The 22,908-nt window shown below is 42.1% G+C and overlaps 2 long non-coding RNA genes across 2 annotated transcripts; both read left to right on the forward strand.

Moving 5' to 3' along the window:
• Positions 1-2,678, forward strand: LOC134167960 (uncharacterized). The gene is made up of 2 exons (XR_009966343.1): positions 1-1,481; positions 1,513-2,678. It is a non-coding gene; the product is annotated as an uncharacterized LOC134167960 (long non-coding RNA).
• Positions 2,679-5,494: 2,816 nt separating this feature from the next.
• On the forward strand, positions 5,495-13,363 carry LOC134167959 (uncharacterized). The gene is made up of 3 exons (XR_009966342.1): positions 5,495-5,621; positions 5,653-9,097; positions 11,694-13,363. It is a non-coding gene; the product is annotated as an uncharacterized LOC134167959 (long non-coding RNA).
• Positions 13,364-22,908: the final 9,545 nt, after the last annotated feature.

Consider the following 22,908-nt stretch of genomic DNA (forward strand, 5'->3'; position numbering starts at 1 on the left):
TTTTAAAACATACTTTAATACAGCAGAATATTATCAGAAGAACTGATCTAGCTGTAATAAGCGTGGTTTATTGTGCTTAGTTACATCTTTTGCCTTATGACAGTCAAAGCAGTTGTGGTGGGTAGCAGGGGGAATTTTAAGAAGTGAAAATAAGCAGTTAAAGCTAGATTTCTGCTGGACTATATACACCAATGCAGAAAGCTGGTCTGGAGCACAAGGATTCACTTTATGAATAGGATTGGCTCTTATGATGAGGATGAAGAGTCTGAATTGGGGCTGAAGGTAGCAAGTTGCTTTTTGACAGCAACATTTCCTAAGGCTAATAAGCATGCTCTTTATGCCAAGTTTCTTATTGCTCCTCAAGTTTTTTCTTGAGAGATTGACTAAATTGCAAGCTGTAATTTCATTCTATATCATTACAGCCCCAAAACACTCACTTTAGAACAATCCAGATTGTGTAATAGCCATGCTCCCTGTTTGATAACACAATCACAAAAGTGCTGTTGTGTAATAATTAAAGAATTTTTAAATGAGATAAAATTGGAATGTTTTTTGTAAACAGCAGGCACATGGCCCACATGCAGTTTTCCTTTTGACAGGAAGAATTTACTTAAATAATCTGTGTTTTAAAATCATCTCATCTCAGGAGCACAAAACTGTTGTCATAGCTTTTACTGGGTTTTTTCCTGACCTTTCATCTAGCAGGTGTGCATTTATACAAAAGGTACCTGCAGATAGTAGCACTGTTTCAAATCTTGGTGGATACTTAATGAAACATTAGTTAACATGAACAGTTTTGAATCTTAAGAATTTTTTTCATGTGTAAACCTTAAAGGATAGCTTCAGTTTGAAATGATGAAGGTACCTGCTGTAAATATATTGTGCATCATCATACTTTGTCATCCCCACACTTGAATTCCTCCACCAACAAGCTGCTGTACATCTTAAGGGGTCCTCCATGAAAGGCATCAGTCCAGCTCACAAAGCAAACCTATGTTCACATGCAGTAAATTACAGTGACTTGGGGGGGGTGGGGGGTGGTCCCTTTAAGGACACTGAAAGGGTGAAGTTTCTTCAATTTTTTGAAGGTGTAAAACTGATGCTTTTGTGGGATGATTTTTATATGTTGAAGCGAAGTGGGGGGTGAGGAGTGTTTTTGTTTTATATTAGCACTTAAATCCAGGTGAAGTGATCACTGACACCACTGATGCAGTCAGTCAGTCACTGCATGCAGTCAGGTGGGCTTCAGGAGTACAAAATGAGAATTCATATCACTTCCCACAAGAGACAATTGCCAGTCAGTTCACTAAAATAGGTACTGTAAAAATCATGTAAAATTCAGAGTAAGCCATAATCACTGGTGGTACTTCAGGTACCTGTAAGAATGTTGTGAGTAACATTTCCAGTTTTTTGCCATTCTGATTTAATGTGAAAGGGTTTTTTAAACAAATTATTATTACCTTTTTTTATTACTTCTTTTAGTTACCTGACATTGTCTCTTCCTAGGAGAAGTGGAAAGTTCATGTCAGTCTTTGAAATAAAAACCAAAGCATAAAGGTAGATAGTTATGTGGTGGAGAGGAGTGTTCTAAAGGTCTATCTGCTGTTACACAGTCAGTGTAATGTTGCTAAAATGTTTCTCTTAAACGGCATGGATTTCACCTTGGTTTGATAGTGAAAGGGGAAGGCTTCATTCAGGGTGTCCTGGTGACTGTGAAGGGCTATAGTTCTAGGTAGATCTTGAAGTAAACCTACTGGGTGCTTCCAGTGACCTAGAGGATTTAGTTTTTTCTGCGTGCCTGTGCTGCTACTCGGAGAGGAAAGCTTTGCTGAACCGAAATCACTGCCATAGCACTCTGCGCTGCTACTTCTCTGTCTATCTAAATGCAGATTAGCCGTTTTTAGACATACGGCTTCTCCGTATATCTAAATACATGCTCAGCAGAGCTTGTCCCATAGGTATTGATAACATGTTGTCTTCCTTGCTGAGCGAGTCAGGAGGTCACAAAATAACTGAGGTATGACTGAATTACACAGGGACTGAGCAAAAGACAGTAGAAAGCATGTTCTCAGCCAGGGGACACAGCTGGCCAGAGCAGGGGTTTGCAGTAGGTTGGCAGTAGATGAGAGTTCAAGCATGACAATCGCAAATTCTGTCATAACTTTCTATTGACTAAGATTCAGCAATCTCATTAGTAGCAATATTTTATAAACATCCAAGAATAGTTGTTCTCTTTAAATGACATGAAGATAAGGTCCACTTTGTGCCTCTTGTTTTGGCTTGGCTTTTAAAAAAATATTTGTAGTAACTGCTAAAAGAAGCCCTTGGAAGGGGGAGAGGAAGACCAGTGTAAGATTTCCTTCCCCTTTCCTTCTTGGGAAGAAAAGCAGAAGATGGGGAAATCCTATAATTCCCCCTACTGCAAGGAATCTTTTCAAACAAAGTTTGATTTTTATTTTTTTTTTCTTCCAGTGAATTCATTGAGCAGTTTCAATGTTACAGTGCCAAGTTTTCCTTCATGTGTAGAAAATAACAATTTTGTTTTTCTCTTTACACGAGTGTAGCACATAAAGCTATGAATCTCATGGGGTTAAAATGTTTCATTTCTGATCTTACTTAGAGAAGACATGTTGTTATGTTTGTAATTTTGGAATAAAATTTTTAATGGTTTCAATAAATGCCTTCTCGGTTCTCATTGTAGAAATGCCATCAGAAATGGAATCTGAACACCCATTCAAGGATTTTTAATTAAAAGAGCAGGGTGGTGGTACAGGAACAGTTCTGCTGCTGGTAATGGGTTCCTTTTACAGCATGTACAAGTGGAAGAGCAGTGTGAGGAACTCCTAATCTTCCCTGCAGATTCTTCCCCCAAGCTGATGATTAATTATGTAACCTTTAATATCCAGGAGAAAAACAAAATCAGATGCCTGTGAGCTGTATATTAAAATAAAGGTTTAAACAAAATCCCACCAGCAGCTTGGAAAGACACATGATTCTCTACTCCAAGTCCTCACTAAGTTTTATGGCCTAAGACAGTGCTGCCAACAGAAAGCGCTGGCTGCTGGAAGGGTGATGAGTCAGGACCAGGAATAAGTGACTGAAGGAGGTCAGGGGAAAGCACTGAGAACACAGCATTGCTGAGACGTGGACCTGGCTTTCCTTGATCCTTTTGTACCTGTTGACAGAGAATGCAGTGTATGTACTATCTTCACTGTAAACAAACAAGATGGTAACAAACAGATACCTACCTCCTTACAGGTAAATAATTCAGGAAAGACTTCATGTGACAGCGTGGCTGCATGGTTAGTACCGATGACAGAGTGCCAATGCACTGTGCAGGAGCAGTGCATAACCTCCTACAGCTGGAGCCATTGATTCTGCATCCTTAGAAAGGATGACAGCTGCCAGAAGCAGCAGGGTTGTGAAAATCATTACCATGACTGTCCAGCCAGCCGACAGGCTGTAAACTCACATCCTTCTTTGCTTGTATAATGCAGTCCTGATTAAACTATAATTTAAAGATGTGAAAATGCAAAACTGCAAACCTCCAAATTAATGTTTTCATTTTGTATGAGAATGAGCAATGCTTTGCAAAGAGCAGAACTGTCATTGCTGTATAGCTATCCAAAGATTCATTAAGTTGTTCAAGTAGAGGATTGCTATGGTTTCTCAGCAGCCTCAGCTAAGGAGTAAGCCACATGTTGGCCACTCCACACACATTTTTATAAGTACTATGTTTGTTTCTTGCTCAGTGCATCCTCAGTGGCAGGAGGGCATTCAATTCCTACTTCCCCTTGTAAAAGAGTAGGCTACATGTTAGCAGCCTAGACCAGCACAGCACACCTCACCCATCCATGCTGCACTGATGGTATGAACTGAATTTCTCCATCCATTGTGTCCCAAAGTATCTTCTCTGTGAAGGTTTGCACTCACACATGCATTATGGCCACTGGGCAAATTTGCACTTTAGTATCAAATAAAATTATAATGTGATGTAAATATATTCTATAGCGTAAGGATTTTGAAAACATTCATGAATTAGGCGATCATGATGTTGGAGCTTATCTTTTTGGAGGAACCACCCCTGAATACACTAAGCATTTATTAAGTAAGCCACAAAGATTTTTTTAATGCCAACAACATGAAAGTTTAAGCTTGTTCCAGTAGATTGAGCTTGTTCCAGTGAACATCCAATGTACATAGAAGAATTCATCATAAATACTGGATTCTCGTGAGAGCCTTCACACACTGCAATAGTAAGTGCAGAAAGGTGCTGGCTGTGCTGCTCAGCTACAGCTGCCTTGGCTGAAACAGCCATGGCCTGGAAGCTGCACTAAGTGAGCTTTTAAGAGGTGGGAACATGCAGGTTATATTCATCTAACAAGGACCCAGGGCAAGGTATGTGGAAGCAACTATTTAAGACAAGGATCCTTTTATATCCACATTGAGAGCACTTAATTGTGCCTCAGTGGTCAGAGGTTATGGTATTTAAGGAAAAAATTGTCCTGTGCCAAAAAGGCATTTATTGACCGTGTCACAAGGTGTCAACCTTGTGGTGGAATCATGAGGCTGGTTGTGGAAGGATCAAGATTCTGCACATGGCTTGGACACAGCCTTCTTGTTTAAACTCAAAAAAAGGAAGTGTCATCTTTGTGTCTGCGCTTAGGAATTAGACGTTAAAGTACCTTTTTGGAGTATTGATATGTTAATAATTAAATTATTTCAGTATGTTTTCACATCCTTGTACAAAGAGGGCCACAGAACTGCAATGTGTTATTTGATAACAATTGTTCAGATGATGCTTAACTTGTTGTTTTTCCCCCTATTACTACTGCTTTAAAGAGCATTCTGCCTCCCATGATGCCAGGTTGATGTGAAGGGTCAAAAAGATGATGACATTTAGATAGTAAGAGTTTATCCTTCACCAAACTGCAGTTTATCTATCGGACTTAAATGAACTTTGTGTTGTATGATTTCCTTGGTGTAAAAAACCTTTTTCCTGATGATTTTTTGAAAAGAACAAAGAATTCTTGTTTGCAATACAGGAAATTTAGAGGTTTGAGCAATATATAGAGAGCAATCTCTTTGTTATTTTTTTCCTGCAGGTTTGTTTTTGACCTAACTAGGACTATTTGTTTAGAATCTATGGTTCTATGATTCTGTGCCTTTCTTTCTGTGTATGTGGCAAAAGCTGTATTGCAAACTTCTTTTCCTCTCCATTCCTTCACTTCTTACCGCCTCATAAATCTCCCCAAAGGATCTGAAACTCACTCAGGGCGGTCAGCTTCCAAAGCTTTGAAAACATTTATTGGAAATTATATGAAAAATATAGTCCAATATACTGTATGATTTGAATACAAAGCAAGTGTTACCAAGAATGGGAAATGTCAGAGAATTTGTGGGGTTCAAATTAAGTTAGAAGAAGCAAGGACACTTGTCTATTTTGGATTTCAACATAGTTAGATACTAGTTTCTTGTACAAATTCAATCAGTATTTTCAAAGAATATACAGTTTCAGCTGAATTACTTGCACAGATTAAAGGCACTAATAATTTGCAGTGTCCCTGCCTGGCCAAGTAGACAGAATTTGTGAGAGGTCAAACACTTCTGATTATCAAGTAGTATATATATAGTATATATCAAGTATCATAGATTACTCTATGTCTGTCTATAGATTGAAGAACCCGATTTAGACAGCTGTGTTATCTCAAATCTTGGCTACATTTTGTAAAGTGGCATAGAAGCCTTTTGCATTCAAACGTGCTTTGTTTTAACAGTAAAGTGAGGGAATACCCCTGATGTGAAAGGAGCTTTCCATTTTGACCTCACTCAGTCCTCATCCCCCCAAGGAAACTGTCCAACTGCATCATGTTATATAATTTATTTGTCGATTCTGTCAAAAAGGAGAGCTTGTGTTACTTGGAGGGCCTTCATGCCAATTCCAAAACGAAAACCAATGCACACTGCCAGTACAGCAATTGCCTACAGACTTACTGAATTTCTTCACTCCTACTCACCACCAAAACCAGCTCAGGAAAAAAAATACCCCCAAATGGCTTGTTAGAAGTCAGCAGAACTGCAAGTGATAAAATACTGACATTTTTTCCCGAGGGGGAGATAAAAGCAAAATTATGTAATAAACATTATTAATAGGCTATCTCATGTATAGAGCCAGCCTCAGTGAACTGTTAAACGTGTAGGCACAGGGATCCATAAAAACATATAGCTTGTGTTAGTTTAAGCCCACATATCCCAGTACCCCACCACGGTCTCTTCATCTTCACTTGCTCTAAAGGTTGATCCTGTAGAGGTGGCCTTCCTCTCTTCCAGCTTCTCTAAGTGTTAACTCTCTACACTGTGAGAAAAGTAAATGTATGACATGGGTTAGTGTGAGGTGTCCCTGCCCATGGCAGGGGGGTTGGAACTTGATGACCTTTAGGTCCTTTCCAACCCTAACTATTCTATGACTCTATGATATAAAAGGGTATCTATCAGCTGGTAGGATCCACCTATTTAAATGTAAAGGGTGGGAAGGAAGCCTCCACTCAAGGCTTGAAAGGAATGTGCAAAGAAACAAGACACAGCAAGTAGAGGTAAAACTTAAGGAAAGTATTCAAAGGGTGAAGCATGTTATGGAAGAAAGAGAAAAAAGAATCTGTTAAATAAGAAGAATTTTAATAAGAAGAATCAGAAGTACTAGGCAAAGTTAGGAGGAAATTAGAGCAGAGATACAGACAAAGTAAATATTCCATGCCATGAATATGGGGAAGAAGTGTTAAATTTGCTTCAATGTATGGGGCTCATCAGCCGATTACACGATTTCTGTCAGCTGTAGTTAGTGATAATAATGGGGATGGAAGAGCTGGACAAAGTAGGACGGGGAAAGAAAGAGGATAGAATAAGCACTGGTGTTTGTCTCTTCATTTTATCTGTTTTCTGTGTGTTGGCTCATTAGGAATCCCGCCTTCTGCCAAGAGAGAAACCATTTTGGTTTTGCATAGTTGCAGCCATGTGGGGGAAAAGAGATAGAGTATCCTCTCTGAAAACTTTTGTTTTCTCTCTAATGTAAGATAAGATATTTTGGGCACACCATGCTGTTTGCATGGAAATATTACAGCTGAGGAGTTAAATGGCAGAAACAGAAATGGAATAATAAGCTTGAGGAAAGTAGTCTGGTTGGCAGCTTATCAGGGGTTTTGGTTAGTAGTTGTAACAATCCAAAAGCTTCTAGTACCACAAGCGTCTTTCTTTTCTTTTTGGTTTACTTGTGATGAGAGAAGAATGACAGTAAAGATCCGATTTTAAATTTCCAGCATGCTTATATTTTTTTCTGCTGTGTTCGGAATGGTGATTTATTGACACCGAAGCAGGCTTGTCGCTGGGGGAACAGCACAGTGCAGCTCTTGCTATCTGTCGGACAAAGGCTCCAAGCTATAATTTACATAGGAACTCTTATGCAAAATGCCACAAATAAATAACACGATGTGGGGGTGGCTAGGAGCAAGAAGTCACCACAGTCCAAACTTCCCAGAGCTAGAGGAGAAGTCTGGCTGAACAATCCTTCATTTAAACAGGGGAGAGAATACTTCTCATTCTGGGGCAGGCTGCCAGGAACCGTAGGAATCAGTTTATTACTGCTAGATTGATCTAAAATGAGGATAAAAAAATCACAGAGCATAGTTGTTCCAAGCATTATAGGTAGCTTTTGTGTCTTGGTGCTGTCAAATGGCCTGGAATATGGAACCAGAAAGGTAGCTGTTGCATTAGTCAGGAGTTTCCAACCCCAGACCTGCTTTTCAGATCCTTCCACAAGCCGCCTTCCAGGTGCATCTGTCTAACTGGCGGATGGAGAAGGTACAAAGTTCACTGAAGAATTAGAGCCTTAAGCCTATTCTTTACATCCACCTGATCTGCCCATAAAAATTTTAGTAAATAGCTGTGTGTGAACAGGGCTTGGAAAATCTAAAGCATTCATGGAGCGAAGTATGTACTCGAAAGAACAGAGGTGTGACCACTGCATATGAGGGTGTAGACGTGCCAGCCTGAAGTTACCTGATAAAGAAACTAGTAGCAATGAGGATGCTGCGTTACAGGACTCAGTGCAGATGAAGGACCTCAGGAAGGTCTGAGCCCCAAGTGAAGCCCAAACCACATTTGAGAGTCGTTCCCTTATAATTGACATTTAAGTGCTTTATTCAAAGCAAACCAGCTATCTCTGCTGGCTTACACTTGCAGTTTCACTTGCAGCACTGATTTAATCTGTGTGCTAAAAATCCCCCAAACTATAGCAATGGTAGGACTGCCCTGTAAATATCAAGAAGTAAGGACATTACTATTGCTCTTACAGCAATATTGTCCTCACCACACTATGCATTCCCAAAACTAAGTGGCTTTCAGAACAGCATAGCTAACTACTTTTACATCTGGCACAAAGTCTGCGGGAGGTTTGCTGCAGTGTTTACTCAGATCATCAAGACATAGTGTATAGTGTTCATTTTTAATTTGTTTTCAGCCATTATTCTATTGATAAAGAAACCAGCAGGAGGAGATGTGTTAGTTAGCACAGGAGGTCGTGTTAGTTTAACAGGCAGAAATGTGTAAGAACAGTCGGTACTGAACCATCTTTCTCCAGCTGGGTGGTGGGATCACAGTAACTGGGGGATGACTTCAGTAACCATTAGACCATTTGTCACCAGTAATGTCCCTGTGTGACCCTACAGGATGTATTAGTAATAGGAAATCCTCCTTTCATGTGCAGGTGCCTACGAATTTAAACCTGCAATGCCTTCCAAAGCTGCAATCTAACCCTTGAGACTTCTGAATACCCCCATGGCTACATTCCCAGTGTCGTGTATGCAGGCTGAGCTTTGCAAGAGCTCACTGTGTTCTTTCACCTGGAGTCCATCCTGCATGGTGGGCTCTCTCTGAACCTATTTGTGAGAGCTGGCACAGCAGAAAAACAAACAAAAACAACAGAGGGATGTCTGCAGATAGCCTGAGCCCATGCCCAAGACATGCAGTGGCAGGGTTACGTCTCTCTGATTCCTGATTCAGATCTAGGATTTGAACCTCAGCATCTCACCTCTCAAGAAAGCATGTCCTGGGTTCAGCAGTAGCAGTCATTTTTCCCCTTCTTGGTAGCTGGTGTAGTGCAGTGTTTTGACTTTCAGCTCGGGAACAGAGCTGATAACAAGTGATGTTTTGGTTTGGCCAAGGACTTTGTGAGCCTCATGCTCTGCCAGGGAGGAGGGGAAGCCAGGAGGAAGCAGAGACAGGACACCTGACCCAAACTGACCAAAGAGGTATTCCATACCACAGCACGTCATGCCCAGGATGTAACTGGGAGTTAGCCGGAAGGGCTGGGAGACGGCAGGGTTGGAGGAGGTATCGGTCAGAGCTCGGTCGGGCTTGGGGGGCGAGTTATCGGTCGGCTGGTGGTGAGATGATGTATTCTCTTCCCTTGTTATTTCCTTTATCATTATTATCATTGGTGGTAGCAGTAGTGATTTGTGTTATACCTTAGTTACTAAACTGTTCTTATCTCAACCCGTGGGAGTTGCATTCTTTTCGATTCTCCTCTCCGTCCCTCCGAGAGCAGGGGGAGGGCAAGAAAGGGGGGAAGTGAGCGAACCAGTTACCTGACTGGGTTTAAACCACGACAGTTCTTTTTGGCGCCCAACGTGGGGCACGAAGGGTTGAGATAACAACAGATCTGACCGAATTAATAGTCATTCGTCACAATGCTGATTTATTGGGTCTCAGAGTTGTTTTGCTTGATCTCACAGCTTCAGAATGTTGTAACTTACGTAGAGCCGGTATTTGCTGTGTTAGTGTTTATCAAGTATGGGGCCTGGGCTAAGGTTCTTGTCTCACTGTGCTTTATGGCAATGGCTTGTAATACGGGCGGGCTCCAGCAGCAGGGCGGGACGGACGTGGCCGTGGACTTGTACCTGGCCGTCCGGCTGCTCTTCACCGTCCTGGCCCTCACCCTACTCTCCATCTTCGTGAGGCTGCGGGGACCCGAGGGGGAGCGGCCCCGGGAGCCGGCGGCTGCTGAAGCGGCCCGGGAGAGCGGCCCCGGGGACCAAGAGGCCGCGGGAGCGGGGCCGGAGGCCGCGAGGGGACGGGTGCCGGTGGAGGAGGCCGGAGTGCTCGAGGAGCGGAAGGAGGCGGCTGCCGAGCAGCGGGAGAAGGCGGCGGAGGAGCCGAGCCCCGCGGAGGAGCCGAGCCCCGCGGAGGAGCCCAGCCCCGCGACGGCCGAGAGCGTTTCCCGGAAGCCGCCCGCCGAGCCCCAGGAGGATGCAGGAGACCACGCAGCATTTCCCAGCAAGGCAGAGGAGGAAGAGCTGGACTCAGGAAAAGAGAAGCTGGCGGTGGGAGGGCCGGCAAGCACAGCAGCTACACCAGCCCCAGGGACAAGTACAGCAGCATCAACTGAGAGTTCTGAGGGTTTTGAATGGCCTTTGGGTATCCTTGGGACCTGCCTGCTGATTGTGATGGGGATCAGCATGTTGGCACACACACAGACTGTGTGCTACCCACAACCATTTTGTCTGATCTCAAAAGTTAAGCAGAGTCAGGTTTGGGTCTTGCCTGGGGTTAGACGACAATATAGGGGGACCAAGAGATTTTCTCCAAGGCTGGAGAGTCATGAGTGGCAGGGTGTGTGGGACAGTATGGGCAAGTATCTAGTCCACTGGGCCCCTCCAGTGCTTTGGAAGCGTCGGAGATGGAAGGCAGCTGTATGGAGTCCCCAGCAACAAGCTGCAGAAACTGCTTAAGGGGACAGTGAATTATTTTAAGCCTGGTGGGCCCATGGCACTTCAGGCCATCAGAGCAGAGATGCAACACAGAGATGGACTCATGATCGAGGGGTGGACTTAGCAATGGACAATATTGCCCAGGTTATTCACAAGTGTGAGCACTGCACACAGTCTCTCCTGCTCTGGAAGATTGTTACAAGAGATGGAGCCTGACATCATGGACCAGATGGACACAGCAGCTTTATAGGGACTGGTCCATGCACTAAGATAAGAGTGCACCGAGATAAGAGTGATGGTATATTGAAAATGTGGGATCTGAGCATGACGTGAATGGTATAGAATAAGGGGTGGATAATGTCCTGGGTTCAGCAGTAGCAGTCATTTTTCCCCTTCTTGGTAGCTGGTGTAGTGCAGTGTTTTGACTTTCAGCTCGGGAACAGAGCTGATAACAAGTGATGTTTTGGTTTGGCCAAGGACTTTGTGAGCCTCATGCTCTGCCAGGGAGGAGGGGAAGCCAGGAGGAAGCAGAGACAGGACACCTGACCCAAACTGACCAAAGAGGTATTCCATACCACAGCACGTCATGCCCAGGATGTAACTGGGAGTTAGCCGGAAGGGCTGGGAGACGGCAGGGTTGGAGGAGGTATCGGTCAGAGCTCGGTCGGGCTTGGGGGGCGAGTTATCGGTCGGCTGGTGGTGAGATGATGTATTCTCTTCCCTTGTTATTTCCTTTATCATTATTATCATTGGTGGTAGCAGTAGTGATTTGTGTTATACCTTAGTTACTAAACTGTTCTTATCTCAACCCGTGGGAGTTGCATTCTTTTCGATTCTCCTCTCCGTCCCTCCGAGAGCAGGGGGAGGGCAAGAAAGGGGGGGAAGTGAGCGAACCAGTTACCTGACTGGGTTTAAACCACGACAAAGCACCAGGGTGACTTCTCCTTCTCCTGTTTTTACACTTCCTGAATGATTTTTGGAGCAGGTCTGCCCCAGCAAGCTTGAGATTTGTTCCCTTATAATCAACATTTAAGTGCTTTGTTCAAAGCAAGCCAGCTATCTCAAAGAAAAAGAAGCAGTCTGTTGGCTGAGAAGCCAGAAACCCAAACACAAATATTTTCTATACCTTGTGTACAAAACAGTGCAGTTTATGGGAAGGTTTTGGTTTAACCAGAGCTCTCCACCAGTGTAAACAGAGTGACAAAGTGGATTTATGTTGACTGAGGTATCAGCTAGTGATATCTGAGACATATGAGATATCTGCAATGGGAATCATTCTTAGCATAGCTATGCTAATTGCTAACCTCAGGTGGTTGGCTCAAAGGATGGCTTTCTTCTACTATTTGTTTGAACAATTTACACAGTATTGCAGAATTTTTCTTATATATCCAGGTCTCATGCTGGACACGTATGATATATGGGCTTTAAATATATATATATATATTTACCTAAAATACTAAATTATTTTAGCTGCTCTGGAATGTTTTATCTGTTAAGCTACTACTTGCTTTTGTGAAAGCTTTCTGCTTCCAGAGTATCTTGCTGGAAGATTGAAAAAGCAAATCATAGAAATCAATAAATTTCTCAGTCAGTATTGCATGTATTGCAGTGTCAAATGCAAAACCAGTTGCAGACAATTTGGGGTTTAATTAAACACACTGCAGCTACCTCAGCCAAATTTCTGTCCCAGAATAAACTGACTCTACCAGGTTAGATAGTAAAATAACATTTGTCATATAATTTTGATATGGCCTCTGTTCTGCTGGATCTTGGATTGTATGTTCACAACAGTTTATCAGCCCAATTACATTGTCCATAACCAGGCCCAGATCTTCTGTCCTCAGGCTTCTTAAGCAGTTTTAGGCCTGTGTCCATCTCACTTGGCCTTTCTGTGCCAGCTCAGAAGAACCACCACTCATTTCTGCAGCTCAAGAGAGGTGTGGATTTACTGGGGTGAGTTCACTGAAGCGCCACAAAGATGATTCAGAGACTGGGGAGCATAATGCATATGAGGAGAGGCTGGGGGATCTGAGACTGTTCAGCACGGAGAAAAGAGAGCTTAGGGAGATCTTATTCATGTGTAAAAACAAGTACCTGATTGGAGGGAATGAAGAAGAGGGAGCCAGTCTTCTCAGTGGTGTGCAGTGACAGGGTGAGAGGCAGTGGTCACAAGTTAAAAACCATTACATTAAATCTGAACACAAACCCCCTAATTTTTAATCTGAGGATCATGAAACACTGTCACAGGTTGTCTAGAGAGTTTTTGGATTCTCCCTCCTTGGAGATATTCAAAAGCTATCTGAACAATCAGCTCCAGGTGTCCCTGCTTGAGCAGGGTGGTTGGAGTAGATGACCTCCAGAGGTCCCTTCCAACCTCAGCCACACTGTGATTCTGTCAGAGTGTCCTTGTACATGAGACTGCTGACTGGAAACGTGCCAGTACGAAATAGTGCAACTTGCCAACATTTAATAAAAAGTATGACATGGCCATGCAGCTATGGCAGAGCTAAGTCAAGCCCCAGAACTTGCTCAGAGTGCATTCTCCAAGATTGGCATGATACAGTGCTTCTTGCCGTGGATGGAGGTCCAAGATCTCCACTAGCACAAACCATCCACATAAGGACAATAGTTTGGAATGTCAAAATAAGTTGCTCCCGGCAATTTATGAATAAGCAAAATAAGTTGCTCCCAGCAACATGAATGTGGCCAACATGTGGCACAGCAACATGATGAGCTCTAATGAAGGTCTGGAAGCAAGTTTGGTTTGGTGCGTCCTCTGGAGACAGAGGAGAATCCTGCTTCTATTGTGAACACCTGAGTCATACCCTGGGCACTAATATGAATGGAAGGGGTTCTGGAGGAGTCATCTTCATTCAAAGATAGTTTGTGTTTTGCAGCTCTCATGAGGAAGCATAATGTAAGAATGACGAGCACAGTGAATGAGTGAGAAAACCATCAGTGGTACGGAGAAATCTGCTTTAAGTCTTGTCAGCAGTTTCATGCTTCCACTCTATTGCTATTACTGCCACTGGTAAGAAAGATGATTTGCTGCCTTCCCACCTCATCCAGCAAGCAGTCACATTACCGTATCAGTGTTTCAAATGAAGCAGATACCAATACAAAGCATCTTGGTCTGGGCTTCCTTTAGCTTGGGAGATTTTCATGCCCCAGGGTGTTACACTGCAATCTAAGGGTTGCCTAAGATGCATGCAAGTGGGTGAGTGAAGCTCAGCAAGCACATTGGTGAGTGTTCTCTTTTTGACCATTTTCTTATCATTGACTTGTGAGATATTTTTTAAAAGCCATGAAACAACAAGTAGGTCTAAGCCAATGATGCAGAGGCCTCTGCTTCCCCCCAGAATGCCCAAAAGCTGACCTTGTTTGTTCTATGGAGCTGCTCAGGAAACTGTTGAAGGAGTCCCACTGCAGGTTACAGTTACTGCATCCTAAGCCAAAGGTATTGAGGTGGCAGTGCAGTGTCCCAGCTGCTCTCCAAAGAGCCACCACAAGCCAGATACTGCTCCCACCAGCAAAGGGTTTGGAAAAGTATGGTCACCATGTGCCCTTACCTACAGCCACTCTGTCAAAGAACAGACCAACATTCACCATTTTCTTTTAAACAAAGCCTGGAAAGTTCACGTCTTTCTTCTGGGGAACACTTGGACTTCATGATCTTAAAGGTCTTTTTCAATCCAGTTGATTCCATGATTCTGTCATTCTGTGCAGTAATTTACAGGCTTGGCCATTCAGCCAGAGAGTACTCAAACCCGTCTTTACCCTCTGTGTTTAGTCACATCCACATTTCCTGGACAAAGCCGTGTGTTTTCCTAACTGGAAACCAGCAAGAGATGCATTGTTTCCTTCACTCACGGCAACTTAATCATTATTCAAGGCCAGGTTGGACAGGGCTTTGAGCCCCTGGTCTAGTGGAAGGTGTCCCTGCCTGCGGCAGGCGGCCCTGTGGCAGGGCGGCTGGAACTAGATGAGCTATAAGATCCCTTCCAATGCAAACCACTCTGTGACTCTATGATTGATCATGGACAGAGTGTGTCATGGGATGATTGCTCCAAATGAGCTATATAGCTGTGGGCTCTCAGCCTCCTGTTCTGAAATGTTTTTGTGGCTTGACGCATGTAACATTTTATGCAGTAACTGATGAATGTATATGCACATCTTCTGGGGGGGCAGAAACCCGAAACCTGAAATCCAAGCATGGCTCTTTCCTAGGCTGTGGGTTCTTTTCTCCTGCTTCTCTCTAATTTAACAAATCCTGATTTCCTTCCTGCATAGGGGCCCGATGCCATAGGGGTGGTATAGATCGCCTCCTCTCCACCCTGCCTTTCTGTTCTAATTACTTAGGACACATTCAGAGATGAAAATTTTCGTATACTTGGGCAAAAGAGGGAAAATTGTTATTGTGTGGTATGAGCATATTGTTGCGTCTGTGTCTTTGCAAAGAAGTCACCACAGTTGGGTTTTGCAGGGAAACCATTCCCAGCGATTTTCTCAGAATGTGTCTGATAAATCACAGAGTCATGGCTAGGGAGATAGACTGAAGTCATTGATACACATTTTGCATTTAAGATTTGAGAATGCTTGTGTCAGTGAGGGCCTCAGCCTTCCAGATTTGCTGGTTTGAGGTAGAAGCAAAGCTTTGTTCCTCCAGGATCTTTGAAATCAGGCTAAATGGTGCCACTGAGTTCAAAGCCTCTAGATGAGAAGCAAGCTAAAAAAGGGGGGGTTTAAATTATTGTTATTTCCATTTTGGATTTAGGTGTATTGACTCAGGTGAGATTTAGTTGCAGACATTCAAAAATGTTCCACTTGACTGATCCTTAAGTAGTTGTGAATGCTCCATTCCTGACAGTGCTCAAAGCCAGGCTGGACAGAGCCTTGGGTGACATGGTCTAGGGTGAGGCATTTCTGCCATGGCAGGGGGATTGGAACTAGATGATCTTAAGGTCCTTTATAACCCAAACCATTCTATGATTCTATGATTTAGCCCTTAGTTTCTATTCCACATATATATATATATATATATATATATGTATATATGGAATAAGATACAGCATCTTATCTTTTCCTAATATTGAAAAAGCATCTTAAGTTTTGAAGGTGACCCTTTGGTGAGGACACAGCAATAGCATAAGATTAATTCACTTTTAAAAACCCCTTTCCTGAAGCTTTCCCAGCCACATCCCTCTGCATCCCTCACACTAAGCAGATAAAATGTGGATTTTGATACTGGAACAATTGGTTACTGTGCAAGAGGCTGTTCCCCAGAAGGACTAAACAGTGAGGAGTGGACTCAGGCCCAGTGTTATTATTAGTTGTATTTACCAAGCCAGCTATCAGTCAGAAAATATTCAACTGCCAGCTGTGGGCCAAACCAGGACTGGGGTGAAGGAAGGTTTGGGAGTGTCATGAAGGCACTGCAGATGATCAGTAGCTTTTTTTAGACTGGGGCATGTGATATGTAATATTCCATTTGTTAATTGTCATGCTGGCTTAAACCCCAAACCTTGAATTTTCCCCAGGGAAAGAAGCTGACATTAAATAATGAAAATCATCACTGAGGTCCAAGTGAGCTGAAAATACCCATTAAAGCGATGATAAAAACTTCAGTGTTAAGTTCAGGGAAAGCAAAGTGAAATATCTGCATTTGGCATGTCCTCACTTACTCTCCTGTTTTAAATGGCTCAGTGGAGGAAAAAAAAGCTTCTAAACAAAAGTAGAAATTAAAGGTAGACAACATCTAGATTACCATACGTTTCATTCTGCCAGTGCATGACTGAGTTCTTTAATTCTTATTTAAGTCTTTCAGTCTGTAAGGCGCATGATTTATAGGTTTTTCTGCTGATCAGCAGAAGATAGGCATGGTTAAAGACTACGGCTACTCACACATTGTGGTTCATGCTTTTGGCTCCAGCCAGGGCTTCTCAGCCCTTGGGGTGTTGTTGAAATGGCAGACATCACAGTTTCTCGGCCCTATTTTCTAATTTAATTTTACTCTGAAGAATGGTGACCTTAAATTTGCACTTTTTTCTGCTTATGGCTTAGCTCTAACTTACTATAAGGACAGATATGAGTCAAATTTTTGTTCCAGAAGAAAGGTATGATACACCTTTCCAAAACTTGCAATGAAGCAAAAGCTGGCATTCAGCTCCCATGGCGATTAGCAGGGTATAGAGCCCAGACAAAGCAGGATTCTAATGTGGTTTATGCACTTTTTAAAATTAAAAGCTGTATTTCGCGGCTCTCAACTTCTGAAAATATGTCCTTGGGTATAACTGTGCAGTTCTTCTGACAAAACGGGATGTAAGCTCTTTTCTTGCCCTTTCACTGGAAACCTTCATTTCTGGGCTCAGGTATTTGTCACAACAACATGTGAAGGGCTGGTATCCTGAGCACAATGAGATCATGCACCCGTTTCCTATTGGTGTCACTATCTACTGATCCTTTGCTGTAGGATTATCTATGGATCCAGGCTTTCTTCTGAGCTGAGCTAAAGGAGGTCACAATGTTTTAGAGAGAATGCTCATGTGTTGCCTTTTAATATTTTCTTTCCTGAACTTTGTTTGTTAGATATATAAGACAAGGGGTAATCAATGATGTGACAGTGGAAAAGTATAATATTCTGCAGATTATGAAAGATTATGAAATATCCATATATTAATGGATGCAATTTCACTTCTGAAACTCACTGTAGATTAACTAAACAAATTGTGGGATTTTATCTGGGGATTCTTAACTGTCCAAAATTCTTTTTAAACTCACTTCTTTATTATCATCTGGCAGAGATGCTTCTTGTATAATCCAATAAATATTGCAAGCACTTTATTGCTGTATAGATATGCTGAAGAAAGCATGTGCTTAGCCTCACAATATTTAACACTTAGCCTTTATTAACATTAACCAGTAAAGGTCTCTAAATTGTACTTGGAAGACACCTCCAAAGACAGTTTCTAAATTAGAAGGTTATTCAGAAAAGATGTTCATAAAATGAATCATAGAATGGTTTGGGCTGGAAGGGTTGTTAAAGATCATCCAGTTCCAACCCCCTCCCTGCCACAGGCAGGGACACCTTCCACTAGACCAGGTTTCTCAAAGCCCTGTCCAACCTGGCCTTGAATACTGCCAGGGATGGGGCAGCCACAGCTTCTCTGGGCAACCTGTGCCAGTGTCTCACTACTCTCACAATGAAGAATTTCCTCCATATATCTATTCAACAGAAACAGTGGGAAAACAGGGTAGATGTCTTGAAGAGATATCCTTAAAACAGATGTCTGAAAGAGACATCCTTTAAAAGAGACATCTTTGATCTTAAGGATGTCTTTTTTAAAAAATATCTTAAATATGTTCTTTATCATCTGATTTATAGGTGTTAAAGAAACAGAGGAAGTGCAAATTAGAAATAAAAACTAAACCATATGTTTAAAACAGAATATACCATCAACATATAATTCAATATATTAAGAGATGCATACAACCAAACATATAAATATATTTAGATATAAAAGGGAGCTTATAAGAAGATGGGGTGCACAGAGAAAAACCAAGGTGCAATGGTCACAGCTTGTGAAGAGGAGAGTTCTCTCTGAATATATGGGACAAATTTTCACCATGAGGATGGACAAGCACTGGAATAGGGCACCCAGAGGGGCTGCGGAATCTCAAAACTCAACTGGAGAAGGCCCTCAGGAATCTGACCTCACTCTGAAGTTAGCTCTGCTTTGAGCAAGAAGTTAAACAGACGGTATTCTGAGGTCTCTTCCAAGCTCAGTTACTCTATGATCTTGTGCTGATGGGTTTATATGTGTATCAGAGATAAAGCAGTGAGGTTGTGTACAGCTTAGGGCACAGGATGTAAAATCTACGTATAAGGGTGTAAAAACTTATGTAAAAACCAATTCACATTACATCTTTGCATTCCACGTGTCCTTGTAAAGCCATTTTTCTGAGGCCATATTAGAGCAAATTTAAACTCATATATACATGTTGCAAACCTCTACTCTATGGTTAGGGTGCAATGAAAAGTGCTGCAAACCAGAAAGCCTGAACTGTCCTGCTATACGTTAGTTTTTCAGTAATTTTCTGATACAAGTTGATGGCAAACTGAAATCACCATTCTCCAAAAGAAGTGAATTATCTGCAGCTGACAAGATGGAATTTGAACTTCACCTTCAGAATGTGATATCCACAAATGAGCACACTGGCTCTTGCACACTCCAAGAGAAATACGGTGTCCACCGCTGGCAGGCAGGACCTGATTGTCTTGTGCTGGTCCAAATGGGGAGAGGAGGATACACATCATTTCGGGCATGCCTTTCTCATTACTTTTTCTGCGTTCCCTTTTTTTTTTTTTCTACAGAAAAAAAATTAAACTCAAGAGAGCTACAAAAGTTATTTTAGAGATGTTACCCCTTCTTTCCATTTGCTTCTCTGAGCTCTTAATGAAAACCTCCAGCCTTAATGGATTTTTTCTTCTCCAGGAAAATGCTCATGGATACTGCTGGAAGTGTTGCATGAGCAAAGCCTGCACAAGTCTGTGAAAAAGTAGGAGTTGGATTGTGTTTCAGGGAGGCATGAGAGTTAGAAGGAAGACAGTCTTTCTATGTAAGAGAATTTAGTTAGATTTGCTTCTAGTCACAATCTCTTAATAACTACAGTCTTCCTCCATAAGGCATTGGGTATTTTTGCTGAGACAAGACCTTTTTTAAAATTAGCCTAGTTTGAAATCTCTGTAGACAGAAGAATTCAAGGTAGTGAATTCACTGGCTTACACAGATGATAACTTTTAAAGAACATTGTAGCTGAACATTAAAACCAGACTAATTACTTCAATCATTTTATTTCTTCAAACTATGGAGGATTTTATGAGAGTTTGAGGGTTTTTTTTTTTTTTGTGCACTGTGTTGCAGAGATACCAGGTGGCTAGGTAGTGTTTGAGGGGAAGCTACATGAGTGCCTAAAAGGTGTATGGGCCAATCTTGTTTTGGTAACTCATGGTTTTTATAGGATTGCCAAATCATCCAGACTGGCAGGGATCTGGGGAAGGCCCCCATGCAACCTCTTGCTAAAAGCAGGATCAGAAGAGTCCAGACTAAGTTGCTCAAGATCTTGTCCAAGGAAGGCAAGTCCACAACTTGGACCGGTGAGTATTCACCCTCACAAGGAAAATTACTGTCTTCTACAGCCAGTGCGAACTTTTCTCCTATTTCAGTTCATGACCACTGTCTCCCATTCTTCTGCCCAGAACCTCCATAAGGATCTTGGCTCCACCTGCTCAGTAACCTCCTCATAGGTATGGGAAGGAGCTGTTAGGCCTCCCTCAAATCCCCTTGTCCTGGTTTTTGCTAGGATAGAGTTAATTCTTTCCCTAGTAGCTGGTGCAGTGCTGTGTTTTGGCTTCAGTCTGAGAACAGTGCTGATAACACACCAGTGTTTTAGTTGTTGCTCAGTAGCACTTACCCTGATCAAGGACTGTTCAGTCTTTCATGGTCTGCCACTGAGGAGGGGTACAAGAAGCCATAAAGGAGCAGAGCCAGGACACCTGACCCAAACTAGACAAATGGGTATGCCATACCACAGCACCTCATGCCCAGTATATGAACTGGGGGGAGTCACCCAGAAGGGGCTGATCACTGCTTGGGTTGGGCTGGGTATTGGTCAGCGGTTAGTGAACACTTGTACTGTGCATCACTTGGGGGTGTTTATTTATTTTTTTCCTCTCTCTATGTATTTCCTATTATTATTATATTTTAATTTATTTCAATTATTAAACTGTTCTTATCTCAACCTGTACTGGTTTTACCTTTTATTCCAGTTCTCTTCCTCATCCCACTGCAGATGGGGGGGAAGCGAGCAAGTGGCTGTGTGGTACTTAATTACTGTCTGAGGTTAAACTAAAACACTCCCCTTCCTCAGAGTGAAAAAACCCAGGTCCCTCAGCCTTCCCTCACATGGTTAGTACTCCAGTCACCAAACATGGTGGCTGTTCATTGGTCTTGCTACAGTTTTGGGAGACCCAAAACTGGGCACAATGTTCCATTATTGTTATTTATTATTTTATATCACTTTTGAAAGAATTAATGGATAACATGCATTTAAACAATTTAAAGGAGGTAAAGGTTATCTTGGAAATAAAGAGTTGGAAGCTGGATTGTGTATAAATTTATTTCAAATTTAGATGTAAAACTTGCCAGGATCACTCATTTCTTCCGCTGAAAATAAAGATACATCTCTTCTACTGCAGCATAAAGACTTACATATTATTGCTGAAACTGGCCTTAGGAAAGGTCATGACTTCAGTTCAAAGGAGATGAGTTGCCCAGCTACAGAAATAAGGAGAAATCTCTTTTAAAATAAACTTTGGTATTGTTCATTTTAAGATCTTTCTCTGCTATGTGATGAAGTTAGGATACTTACAGATCACATCATATGGAGCCCAATAAAGAATGGAAGGAAAGGTTCAATTACTTTATATTGCAGAAGCAGCAGTACTTTGGCTTTAATACAGCCAAAGTGTAGAAGGTAAGGTCTTTTACAGTCAGTGAAACATCTGTGGAGCACAACACATAAAACTGAATTTTCAATGAACAGAACTCTAGTCCTATAAAATATTATGATTTTTGAACACTGTAACGAATCGTCTCAGCACTGCTCAAGTACATTAATTTGGTTGCTGAGACTTTTGAATAAACTACGTAAAATACACCTCTTCTGAGCTATCCCCATGCTAAAGCTGTTGCCCAGACTCTCATCATCTGGTATTTCAGTCATTGCCACACCATCTTCTTGGGCCTTGACTAATGCTTTTTTCTATGATCATGTTCAGTGAACACACTATTGCTCAGGTAGTTGTCCCAGTTCCTCACTTTGACAAATTCCCCCCTAGAATGCACGCAGGGTTCATTAGTGCCCCAGTGTTGCATGACGGTACACATGCTGTGCCATGCCTACAGTGAACTCCTCTCTGTTGATTTCAGGGGGACTACAGGCACAAAGGCCTACGACATCCTATGGAACCCATCCCGGTGCTTTTTCCTTGTCTGCTCAAGCCCACTCAGTCCTTCCCTTGTGACTGTAAACATATTCTGGGCTCCACAGACTCTGATTTGGCTTCTGAGACACTGGCACCATTCTTCCCAAGATTTTTAAACACTGTTTCTTAATTATATCTCAAAATTACTTTAATTCTTCTTGATTTACTGACCATCCTGAACAGCTACCTATGTGCTTGAATTCTTTTTCTACGTTAGTTCTTGTTCTCTTCAGTGGTTGCTTCCTCTTAATATTCCTTCAGAAGATCACCCAAAAGGGATACTCTGGTGATCCTCACCCACTTTCCAGCTGCCTAACAGGGGCTGACTGGTACTTCAATGTCCTATTTATCTCCTCCTTCTACCCTCTACCTCTGGGTAGTCTTCTCTGAAAACACAAGTTCAGATATTATTTCTGTAATGGTGACTAATCATCTGAGACCTACCTGCAGATTTAAGAACCAAACTATATTTGATCTGTATCTAGAAAGAAGATTCTTTCCATGCAACCTATTTTAAAACATGAATTTCCATCCACTGTACTGTCAAAACTGTGATCCATATTCTTACTGCCAAATATCTTGCTTTTTGCGACATTCTGTGAATTTAAATCCAGTTTAGCTTGCTGTCTGTCTAGCTTTGTGTTCTTAGCCATTAACTTTGATTGTAATAAATTTTCTTGTGTACTTCCACTGATTCTTCCTCATAATATGACGCATAAGCTGCTTGTCTTCTCTTTGAAAGCACTTCTTGCCTATCATACCTCATGCAGTATTGAGAGTTCACCTCCAGTCACCATTTGATCCAGGATGCAGGTGTCCACCACTCAAACTCTGGATCTTTCATACAAGTGCTTTCATACTGTCTCCTTAACAGTCCAACACACCTAGAAAGATCTCTTGATAAATAATTTTAAAATAAATAAATAATTATATTCCTTTAAAGTTGTCACAGCTGTGTTTCCTCCCAAAGTAATGAAAATGCCACTCCAGCTCAGATGCCTGCCTGTTACAGACCGACAGTGTCTCACTGTCTGCAGATGTTCCCTGCCTGCTGTCCCTTGATGTAAATCACATGAAACAGTCCCAAGGAAGTAGCTATGTCCT

Source organism: Pezoporus occidentalis, unplaced genomic scaffold (assembly GCF_034315485.1).
Source record: "Pezoporus occidentalis ecotype Australia unplaced genomic scaffold, CSIRO_AGI_Poc_V1 ctg3, whole genome shotgun sequence".
Classification (NCBI taxonomy): domain Eukaryota; kingdom Metazoa; phylum Chordata; class Aves; order Psittaciformes; family Psittacidae; genus Pezoporus; species Pezoporus occidentalis.